General features: G+C 38.5%; 1 protein-coding gene across 2 annotated transcripts in view; it reads right to left on the reverse strand.

Annotated features, from left to right (window-relative positions):
- large2 (LARGE xylosyl- and glucuronyltransferase 2) overlaps nt 1-12,264 on the reverse strand; it is a 32,684-nt gene extending 20,420 nt beyond the window's left edge. Inside the window, exon 1 of one of the 2 annotated variants that reach the window (XM_087783417.1) lies at nt 12,169-12,264. The gene's annotated coding sequence lies outside the window, so the exon portion shown is untranslated. Of the gene's footprint in view, nt 1-3,518; nt 3,694-12,168 lie in introns of those variants that run through there. The other variant, XM_087783418.1, reaches the window with a different exon arrangement.
- Between the last annotated feature and the right edge of the window lie 234 nt (nt 12,265-12,498).

Consider the following 12,498-nt stretch of genomic DNA (forward strand, 5'->3'; position numbering starts at 1 on the left):
AAGTGAGGCACGACGCCACTAAAGAGGAATTTAATAGGGACCTTTTTGTTGATTCTGCAGGAGCTTTGGAGATCGAAACGCACTTGTAAATATAAAGTGGCGCTGACAACACACCGACAGAGGCAGGGGTTCCGTGATAGAAGGACACGACTCGAGGTTGTTCTTTCAGAACATCCTTCGGGTCTTAGCATGAGAGTTTAGGACATTCCACTCGCTAAAGAAACTTTTAGAGAGAAGACGAACAAGATTTATTTTTATTTAATAACTTCCCAATAACCTGGTGCTTGGTTCTGCTTTTATTTATTTTAATACTGATGTTGTGATACAACACTGGCAATAAAGGTTTATTGATTGATTTTAGACACAACAACTCAAAAGGTCAAAATATTTGATATCCTGTAAAGTCAACTTATTTTTGTACTGATCAGATATTGTCTTCTAATTCCATTTTTTTTTTTGAATGTCACTTTATTTGTGCATAAATAAAGTTTTTAGATTTTTCATTAAAAAGTCAAAATAATTAGTGATGTGTCGATGAAGCTTCATGAAACAGTGTCGTTATTTCCTGAGTCCACTAGATGTCACTCTTTGCTCTATAATCTTTCGCTTTTAATAGCTATTCTATTGAAACTTCACATCATTTTTAAGATGAGGGCGCCCCCTACTGTCCTCTGAAGAATAAGACACTGTTTCATGAAGCTTCATCGACACATCACTACAAATAATGGCCTATTAAAGACAAGGTTAAAAACATTGAAAATAAAATATAATTGTGTCGTCAAACTAAAGATATTAGGTTTGATAAAAAATTTTTTTAAAAACTATGAAATTGTTAACATAGAAATGTTTCTGATCACAATTTTATTTGTATTCCCTTGTATAAGTCATTTCCAATAATACCTTGTTAAAGTTCTTTATTTTAGGACCATTTTTAATCTCGACCTGTAAATTAGTTTGAACAAAGTATTAGAGAAAAGTATAAGTGTTTTTAGTTCCTTTTTGTTTGGTAATTGAATACTGTATGTATTTCCATATGTATATCAAATTAAATGCTAATACATTCAGATTTAATTTGATCTTTTTTCCACCTCAACGATGCTGTTTTGTTCGTTAACCACGTCCTTCCTTGAGTCAATGTATCATCTATAATCGCTCTCCATGTTTGTTTTGATGGACATTACAAAAAGAGCAGCTCTTATAAGAGTCAGATATTAATACCTTTAGTGTAATCTGAGTCGGAATTTCAAACCCCAAAGACGATTCCAGCTCCAGCCTGTCATGCACCTCAGAACTGCCGCTGTGTTCATTAAGGATTTCCGTGTGATCTCCGGATCAAAAGTCACACGCGGTAGATAACAAACTTTCATCCACCTACAGCTTAAAGTCGACTTAAATCAAAATATGCAGCAGGAATCACGTGATAATCTCTGTCTCATATCCCATCGTTGCTCCACGTTTGATTTGATTTGTGTAGGTCACCGTTTAATCTGGGATGTCCCGCCTGCTCGCTGTGTTTCTTTGTGGTTTACCAGACTAAGCCTAGGTGGGATTACTAGGTTTGTGACCTTTTATTTGGTCGTCGTGCTCCCTAGTAAACCGCCGGCGCCAACTGCACTCTCCAATAACACAGTTACGAAATGTGTTCCAAGGACTTCCTACGTGGCCCGATTGAAGGTGAAACTTTTCTAGAATTAAAGATTCATTGCATCTAAAATCTTTCTTTATGCAGAAAACAAATATAGTAGCAAACAACAGACACAGCTGCTGAATCAGAAACATGGATCGACTGTAATCTAATGCCAAATATTATTTTATTAATTCGTTTTCTACTGCTTTATTACCTTGTCAGAGCCGCTTGGGTGTAGGGTCTAATCCCAGCTGTTTAGGGTAAGAGGCAGAGGAGACCCTAAACACTAGTGATGTGTCTATGAAGCTTCATGAAGCAGTGTCGTATTTTTCTATAAATAGTCCTAAAATAAGGAACTTTAACAAGGTATTATCAGGGATTAATGAATAATACAAGTAATTACCAAATTATGGTCAAAAACATTTCTACATAATCTTTTTTTTTTTTTTTCAATATTTTTAACCTTGTCTTTAATCTTGTCTTGGCCATTATTTTTAATTTTTAATTAAAAAAAAAAGGAACCAAAAACTCTATTGATGCACAAATAAATTGACATTAATTAAAAATAAGCCAATATCTGATCAGTACAAACAAATGAGTTGACTTTACAGGATATCAAATATTTTGAACTCTTGAGTAGTGATGTGTCGATGAAGCTTCATGAAGCAGTGTCATATTTTTAAGAGGACAGTAGGGGGCGCCCTCAGCTTAAAAATGATGTGAGGATTTAATAGAATAGTTTTTCAAATCAATAGATTATAGAGCAAAGAGTGACATCTAGTGGACCTTTGTTTCATGAAGCTTCATCGACACATCACTGCTTAACTCTTTTCAGACAATAGGGAAACCAGAGTAAACCCGCGGAAGTATGGGAGAATATACAAAAAGTATGTTTACTAAAGCTGGAAGCGAACCAGCAATGTGCTTGCTTTAAGGCTGATGCACGTATACCACGAAAAGTTTAATTTTAGTAACTTGTTTACTATGTTATATCTGAGTTTTTAATGTAATTAATGGGTATTTGAGTGATTCTTAAACTGCAATGAATCTTTCTTTGTTATTTTGCTTCATGAAACAGTGTCATTATCGCCTGATTTCACTAGATGTCACTCTTTGCTCTATAATCTATTACTTTAAAAAGTTTTCCTATTGAAACCTCACATCATTTGTAAGCTGAGGGCGCCCCCTACTGTCATGTAAGAATATGACACTGTTTCATGAAGCTTCATCGACACATGAAGTGTCACATTAAATCAAATAAACTTTAGTAATTGCCAAAAATTCCGCGAAAAAATAGTTTAAAATGTAGGATTAATACTTTCCTAAATGCAACAGAGTGAAAGTGAATAATCTCACTTCATATTTGAAGTGAGATAAACAAGAAATGTTTAAGACCTTTATAACCATTGAGCAACACTTCAATTAGGAACATTCAACAATATTCGAAACTATCACTTTAAAACATTTGATTTCAATCCCCTGAAGGTCAAGCACAAGAAACAACCCACTCAATCACTTAAGCCTCCTTAAACAATCACCGTAAACAGTTATAAAATCATTCATTTTCCCTCCTCGCTCTGGTTCAAACCCACAGCATCAGAAAGAAGCTTCTGAAAAATACATGCGTTAAAGTTGTAGAAAGTTGTCGAGTCGGCAAAGAGTTTAATTTCACTTAAAGTTAAATAACAAACAGTGTTGTTGACAAATATTAAGTGCGTGGGATCAGACAAGATAATGTTGAGTTCAAAAGAGAAAAGTCAAGTCAACAACAGCCAGAAAACAAGGGATTAAACCACAGAAGCCTTCGTGGATCCAGTTTAAAGTGGCAGCGAGCTGAGAAAGAAGGATCAAAGATCAGGACGCTGGTGTGATCTTTGCTCCACAACTCTACCTGGATATTCCACGCCTGCAGCAACACGTGCTCAACAAGTCCAAGTCCAGCCACATGCTTCTCCACCCCCTTGATCCAGATCCACTCTTTACAATCCAACAATAACCCGACGCTCTCCTCATTCACGGTCGCCTTTAAAAAACCTCTTCTTCTTCTTTCCTTCCCTTTTCCTTCGAGCTCGCCTCCCACCGCCGCTCCTCCTCCTCCTCCTGCTGCTCGTGAGCAAACACGCCATGAATCCACCTCCGAGGGCTGGACTCTGATTTCAAGCCCCCTCTCTCCTCCCTCCTGACCCGATCCGACGGAAAGGCGGAAAAAAACAAACAAGAGAAACGACAGGGAGAGAAAAGGGACGGGTGTCACCTTACATATTGTCAGGGGCACCAGAAAAAAGCTTTGTTGGTTCTTTTTCTTTCCACAGCGGTGGAATGTAAAAAATACTTCTTTTTTTTTGGACCTGGACATGGAGGGTTTAAACCCCCCCATGAGACTGTTGAACCACTTTTGATCAATCATCACTTCTTCAGGTCAATCTTAAGCAACTTCTATCTTATCTTTTTTTTTAAAAAGTCAAGATACCGAGTCCGGTTCAAACAAGTTCAAGTTTATTGTTTCTTTCTGGATCTCGAAAAGTCACTGTTTAACTTTGTGCGTCAACAAGTGGAGACTCAAAAGACATTTGTTCTGGTTCACCTCCTTGGATTAGTCTCTCCTTCAAAAACCCATTCGCCTCATTGGTTCGAATCCCGGTGCAGGAGTGCGGCTGAAATCCCACTAAAGCTTCTCTTTATTATCCTGTGCAAACATCTCTATTAGGAGATGTTTGAGATCTTACAGGATCCATGGATTAAGTTGGAGGTTTATTTGTGATCGGTTAACAAAAAAAGAAGTTAAAGATCGTCCATCAGACTTCAGGTTAGATCATAGATTTGTGAACGACAGACTATTATCAATCCTGGAATGAAAAAACAACCGACTAAGCAGAGAACAAGTCGGCACAAGTCAATAACTGTTCCGAGTCATTTTTTTCCTCCTGAAATTCCTCTGAACTTATTTCACTAAAGAGTTTGAGTTCAACGCGGATTACTAAACAGACGTAGTCTAGACCCCATGAACTGAAACTACTCGCTTTATCTCCTTAATCTGTTTGTTTTCCGACGAGGTTGCACGGAGTTTCTTGTTTTCTCCGCCGTCCATCATTTCATTCAGAAGTAATGAGCAGTAATGAGAAGTAATGACGAGGCCGAGGCAGAAATCTTAATTACGCGGCGAACAATACATGTCGTGATACGCTGTAATTACGCTGTCGCTTCAGGGCGTGAACGTTAACTACGTATGAGCTCGGCCTCCATTACACAGACTTTCAACCTTTTTAACACCTTTTCTCATGGAGCAAACTAATCGAGCTATTTATGGAGACCGAAGATGTCGCGCTCGACAAATACACTCGAGTAAATCATGGCAAAGAGGAAGTGAGCCTGTAGCTATAATTGCACCTCAGTTATAATTATAAAGACGATTGTGGGACAGATGGATTATTATCACCATTTACTTTGTTCTCTCCTGTCTCTCATGTTTCAAACCTTGAAGTCTTTCTCTCCAAGATGCAGTAAGTTTCTCATCATGACCATGTTTTCAACTTATTACTTTATAAAATTGCTCTGAAATCTGGGCGAACGAGAGGTTACGAGAGTCCATTATGATGTAATAATGGCTTCACTCCTCCTCCAGCCAGCTGTAATCACGCCCCACTTTGTTTATACAACAAGTCCCTTGGAGGTGGAGACTTCCGGGATTGATGACGTACGATGACACACCTCCATGCTTGACCAATTACAGCAGAGTGGGTGTGGCTATGGTAAACAAGATTTCATCTCCAGAAAAAAAAAGTGTTTCAAAAGGAAAACGGGAATCATAGGAGATCCAAGTAATACGGTTTAATAAAGTTTTGGATTATAGGATCAACACCTTTGTTTTCAACAGTATAATAAACTTTAACGCTACACTGTGTTTACTGTGTGTTGAGGACTGGAGTGCAATTGTTGTAGTACTTTTTGACTTAGTTGAATCATGTGTAAGTAGTTGTTTAATTAAATAAAAAATAACTCACTGAACTATTGTAGCATTGCCTTTGTTTTATTTGGCAAATAAACAGATCTTTGGTGTTTAAAGGGTTGTAGTAGTGATGTGCTGGTGAAGCTTCATGATACAGTGTCATGTAGTTTTGGGGTCAGTAGGTGGCGCCATTAATTTAAAAACGATGTAATTTTTTATTGAACGGTTGTTCAAAACAAAGGAAAATAGAGTTGAGGACCCATCTAGTGGTCTCTGAAAATAATGGAACGTCTTCATGAAGCTTCATCAAACCGTCACTAGATCATTGTATTAATGTGAACCCAAGTCTGTTCCATTATCAGCGAGTCATTTGTGAAATGGAAGCTGCTGGTTTTAACCTCTTGCCCTCATTAATGCTTTAGGGTCAACACCTCCCAGCAGCGCCGCGACAGCTCTGAAGGGAAAGGTTTGCCATTAAAAACGTCAAGAAAGCGAAGCTCCTGGTGGTCATTGTGAGTCTCTCGCACGTACATGTGTTGTTGCCTGCTGTCGTCTGGCGGCGGAAGCATCGGGTGACAGCCTTCCAGACGATGTTACAACTTAACACCGACGTTTCCACGATGTTACGAGGTCAGAGGTTAAGTTTACAGGCACACCGGGGAGGGGGGTAGGGGGGTGTCGGCATGGACTGACCCCTCTCTTGGATAACAGTGTGTTGTCAGGGGTGAGGAGTTGTGTTTCCCCCCCCCCCGTCCACCTGCTGACCTGCACCTCTTTGACAAGAATCTTAAAATGAATGATCTACTTTCACTTTCAGAGGGGCTTCCATGTTTACGTTTAACACTCTAATGTGAATTGAAAGTAAACTAGTAACTAGTGTTTTCAACTGTGTTGCCATTTGTGGATCATCTTTTGATGACAAGAAGATCCTTCTTTGGATCGTGTTGTTCACGTGACAACTAGTGATGTGTCGATGAAGCTTCATGAAACAGTGCCATATTCTTCAGAGGACAGTAGGGGGCGCCCTCAGCTTAGAAATGATGTGAGGTTTCAATATAATATATTTTGAAAGCAATTGATTATAGAGCAAAGAGTGACCTCTAGTGGACTAAGGAGATAATGACACTGTTTCATGAAGCTTCATCAACACATCACTAGTGATACGATCATTAAATCAAACCCAAACTTGAACAGTACCTATTTTTATAGACATGTATTACCTACAATATATAATGCACTTATTTAGGTTCAACTAATGTATAGATTAAAGTGTGTGTTAAATAGATGTGTGACTATATTGTACCATCAGTGTGTGTTTTTACAAAACTCTCTTTTCATTGTAATATTGACATTAGAAAATGATCTTAAGCCCCGCCCACTGAAAACACTTTCTGGAGATTAAATCTTGTTGACAATTACCACGTCCACTCTGCTGTTATTGGTCAAACATCAAGGCGTGTCACCCTTGTTTTATAAACAAAGCAGGGCATGATTACAGCTGTGGGAGGAGTGAAGCCATTATTACATCATTATTGACTCTCGTAACCTCTCGTTCGCCCAGATTTCAGAGCAACTTTATAAAGTAATAAGTTGAAAACATGGTCATGATGAGGAACTTACTGCATCTTGGAGAGGAAGAACATCTTCTACATGAGAGTGAGTCAGGAAAGTTTCACCTTAGTTTCCCTTCAGATAGTTTGGAAAAGTGTATTTCCGTGGGAATTGAGACGTAACAACGACCCAGACAGACGTGTAATTTTATGGTGAACAGCAGTGTGACTTTGAAAATGTGAAGTGGAGGATAAGAATTTAGTGCATCTCAAACTGTGTAATGCGCTGCCCTCTGGCTCTGTGCTGCCCACACACGCCGCTCTATAAATGTACCACAATCAATTCTCTCTCCCCGACACACTGAGACGCACACAAAAAAACAACTGTGTGTTTCTGCCTACACGTTCCACATCGACGCTTGTGCTCACACACCCGCGCGCACGGCTGGTTCTGGACTGTGAAGAGGGTTCCGAGTTCCCACTGAGAGTCTATTATAAGGAACTGTTACCTGGAGACACACATGCTCTAAAGGAAGGGGTGAGGATTTTGATGCAACCTTTATTACTGAGTAACACTATGTTCATCCGGAAATCACAGAGGTTTAAAGAACTAATGTCACCTCAGATACTGTGTGTTTTTCTGACAAACAAGTTGGAATGTGGTCGAGTCCATCTCTAGTGGACGAGGTTTCAATAAAAAACTAGTGATCTGTCGATGAAGCTTCATGAAACAGTGTCATATTTTTCAGAAGACAGTAGGTGGCGCTTAAGAATGATGTGATGTTTCAAAAGAATAGCTCTTCAAAGCGATAGATTATAGAGAAAAGAGTGACAACTAGTGGACTCAGGAGATAATGACACTGTTTCATGAAGCTTCATCGACACATCACTATGAAAAACATGGATTTTTACAACATTTATTTGAATTTGCAAACCAACATGGCATATGTAGTGCCATCACTCTCAATAACCCTCTCTGTAACTGTAATCCAATCGTGCTTTGCCGCCCAGCCACTCCATCACAAATGACGATCCTTTTTGACCTAGCAACGGATGTATTATTGAACTATTGTATAATAAGTAATCCATTAATTATTTCCTGCCACTAAGTTCTAAAGTTATTTTTAGGTTCAACTGCTTTTCAAATGAATGACCTGTTTTCTAACTGAGTGAAGGAAGACAAGTTGTTGTTCCTGAATGCAACTTGTTTCAATCAAATAAATACACAACGACTGAGACCAGATGAAGATAAACCACACTATGGCGAAGGATCACTCGCTCCAGTGTCAATAAATAATTATTAAGGTAAAGTTTATTTTTTGTAAACTACATTAATCAAGTTTTTATACTCACCATTGATGTATTCTAAGGTCAATCACAGTTGATAACGACTGGTCTGAATGGATGAAGTACATTAAAAGCTATCCTAAAAATAAGGATTAAAATTTGTGTTTTTGGCTCCCCCTGTGACAGAACAGTGCAACTGCAATGCTGTGACTCAGCGCTGAATTGCCACTAACACCAGGTGCATCTGTTTACAAGATAAACGCTCTTGTTGTGTCGGTTACTGTTCTATCTTCTGGTAAGTTGAGAAAAATATCTCAGTACTTTCTATGAAAACACTGTCTATACCCACTGAGGACAGGTCGTCCAAAAAATGTAGTTATTGAAGAACACTATTAGAATAAACGATACAGAATAATGAAAAATCTTACATATTGTCGCTTTAACAGTTTAAGTAACAGAAATAGACTTGTGATAATAATTGTTATTATTGTAATACTTAATAATAGACGTCATTAAAAGCACATTAAAAAACATTCATGGTCTCTTTAGTAAAAACACAAAAATAAAAGCACATGAAGAGTGAAGAGGGTACGTAAGTTTTGAGCAGAACAACTGAAAGTTCTTCTTTCCGTTGTGCTGACGTCAGATTATCGCGGACCAGCCATAGAAACTAGTGATGTGTCGATGAAGCTTCATGAAGCAGTGTCATATTCTTCAGAGGACAGTAGGGGGCGCCCTCATCTTAAAAATGATTTGACGTTTCAATAGAATAGCGTTTACAAGCAATAGATTATAGAACAAAGAGTGACATCTAGTGGACTCAGAAAATAATGATACTGTTTCATGAAGCTTCATCGACACATCACTAATAGAAACACTGAAATAAAGCTACCTATCGTGAATTAATCCACACACGTCCGCTACACGGTACGCACCGTGTACTGTCGGTACTTTGACAATTGAATCAACTGAAATATATATATTTATGAGGTGAGGGACTACTTAAAAGAACACATGAAGTAGGTACTGAGCTACAATCTAGGACTGTTTGTTTTTTATTCTAATAGAAAATAACAGCATTACATTTTATTTAATAATATTCATGTAATTGTGTAGTAGGATGTGCTTGAATAAATCGGATTGAAACACTTTGGTGCAAAATGATTATTACTCTTTTCATGGAGTGAACGGGATAAACAGAAAGAAAAGTTTTAATGGATATTTCATGCATTTGGTTTCATTCGGATTTAATTTCCATCGTCAAATGTGATGGAAGAAGATGAGAAAGCACGGTGGATAATGTGGGAATGTAGGTGTTGATGTAAAACCGGTCATCAAACACACCGGAGGCGTCACACCCTCCTCTGGGAACCAGAACCAATTAAACATTCCAGCAACCCCATCTGAAGGTCACATGACCTCTAACGATTCCAATGTATCCAACCATGAGACGGGGTCAGGGGTCGGCGGATCAGTTTAGGAGAAGGTATTGTGGTCAAGGGCCCGTAGGTCACGTTAGGTCACGTCCATAGTGGGGGGAGGTTTTGTGTTTTCTGTATATCTAACAGGTCATCTCGGACCAGGAGGTTCATCCGTCAGCTCACCCGTGCACACATCCGCCCACGCTGTCATGTTCCTCTTCCTCGGGTCGCCCTGAGTTCCAAGTATCACGGTCGACTGGGATGAACTCAGTGATCATATCATCAGAATGTTGTGGAATCAGCCATCAATACAATTATTATTTTATTTTTTTTATTTTTTTTAATTCATCCATAAACAGAAGGTTGACATTTCTGGCTGGTGGGGACCAATGAAGTTGGAGATCCAGGTGAGGCATTTGTTTTTAAAAAAAAAAGGGTTTTCGATTGAGGAGAAAAGACAAGATGAAACCAAAAAATTTGATTTAAAATTCAAAAATGTCAACTGTAAAGGGGCTTTTAACTAGTGATGTGTCTATGAAGCTTCATGAAGCAGTGTCATATTTTTCAGAGGACAGTAGGGGGCGCACTCAGCTTAAAAATGATGTGAGGTTTCAATAGAATAACTTTTCAAAGCAATAGATTATAGAGCAAAGAGTGACATCTAGTGGAAATAATGACACTGTTTCATGAACCTTCATCGACACAATACTGCTTTTAACTATTGCAGTGCATTATGGTACCTGCATATAGAGTTATTGTGTCCAACGGAACATGACATTTACAATACGTTAAGTTTGAAAAGATTGTTATTGGCTCCTCCTAGTGTCAGAAAAGTTCAACTGAAAGGCTTAAAAGTGTTATTACCAGATAAAAGCTGCCTTTTTTCATCTCATCGTTAAATCTTCGGGTAAGTTGAAACAGTTAAATTGTAATTAGTGTGTTGATGTGCTTTTGTCTCAAATAAATGTGTGACTCTATTGTATCATCAGTGTGTGTTTGTACAAAACTCTCTTTTCATTGAAATATTGACTTTAGAAAATGATCTTAAGCCCACTGAAAACACTTTGTTTTTCTGGAGATTTAATCTTGTTGACGATAACCACACCCATTCTGCTGTGGTTGGTCAAACATCAAGGTTTGCCGTCAGAAATCCCCGGCAGTCTCCACCTCCAAGGGACTCATTGTATAAACAAAGCAGGGCTTGATTACAGATGGCTGGAGGAGGAATAAAGCCATTATAACGTCATAATGGACTCTCGTAACCTCTCGTTCGCCCAGATTTCAGAGCAACTTTATAAAGTAATGAGTTGAAAACATGGTCATGATAAGGAACTTACTGTATCTTGGAGAGAAATACTTCAACATTTGAAAAAAGTGAGTGAGTCAGGAGTTTGTTTCACATTAGTTGCCCTTTAATGTGAAAACAATTCTCTGACCCGCCACTGCATTATAACAGTTTGGTGGTCACATGACACTTTCTGGGCGGACTGTCAGTCAAAGTGACGTGGTGAAGAACGTTGTTAGAAAAATAGTTCGAGAAACCTCGAAAAAGTTAGTCCTACAACATGAGTCATATTTAACAGATTATTATGGAAAATCAATACAAATGTTATATACTGTTGTTTTAAAGCGACGCTGCAGATGATTGAGAAACTTTGTTTCTGTCTCCCTCTATTGTAAGAAGAGTGTAACTGCATAGTTGTAAATGGTGTCATTTACCAGGACCTGACATGTGCATTTGTTTTTTCAAAATCAGACAAAGCCAGTTGTCGACCTGATGTTCATCCAAACACAGTCTCAGTACTTCAGCCGTGATAGAAATAGTGCAACCAGATGCAACTCGAACTCGTCAAGAAGTTCCCTGTTCTAACGGCCGAGCCGTGCAATCGAGGAAAGCATCTCTAATGGTGGACGAGCACGACACGATAATGCTTATGATCTATATGAAGCATCTAATTCTTGGAGCCTTTTAGGAAGCAGCCACTTAGATGCACTATTGATCGGCTCTTATTACTTGAGAGCTTCCATGAGCTAAAAATGGACCCAAAAAAATGCTTAAAGCCAACGTTAACAATTTCCACTGCGGCGAACTCACGAAAAAACACACAGAAGGACGGGAAAAGTTGTTTGCTGGTCTGAGGTATCTCCAGTTAATCCTCTACGGTCCGAGGGAGAAGGATCATGGAGTTTTATCAGATCTGCTAATGTTTCTGAAGCATTATTCCTCCGTGGTGTACACTGGTGCACGGATACTTTTCTATGGTACAATCAAAGGAGAAACGCATTCTGTGCAACTTCTGAATAATAAATAGAAAGAAAGAATGTCTTGTTCCTCACCAGGTTCTTGGTTTAAAATCCCACGGAAGGAAAAGTGACGGTTGGAGAAAGAGTCTCAGTTTTAGTTGGCATGAAAGGAAGTGAGAATCATCCAACCTGTGAAAAAATCAAACAAGACCATGAGACAAAATACATCAAAGATAATGTATTTTTAAAATATTATTAGTATGCTGTCAATCAAGCGTTGAATTTTATCTGTAAAATAGCAGCCGTCAATCAACCTCCTGTTATATCACAAAATATGTTTTGATTGAAAATTGATTCACCATGTTTTTTCGGGATGTTTACATATAAATGAGGCGATGAATTCTGATGAATACCTTCAACTTG

Source organism: Callionymus lyra, chromosome 2, assembly GCF_982586985.1.
Source record: "Callionymus lyra chromosome 2, fCalLyr1.hap1.1, whole genome shotgun sequence".
Lineage (NCBI taxonomy): Eukaryota > Metazoa > Chordata > Actinopteri > Syngnathiformes > Callionymidae > Callionymus > Callionymus lyra.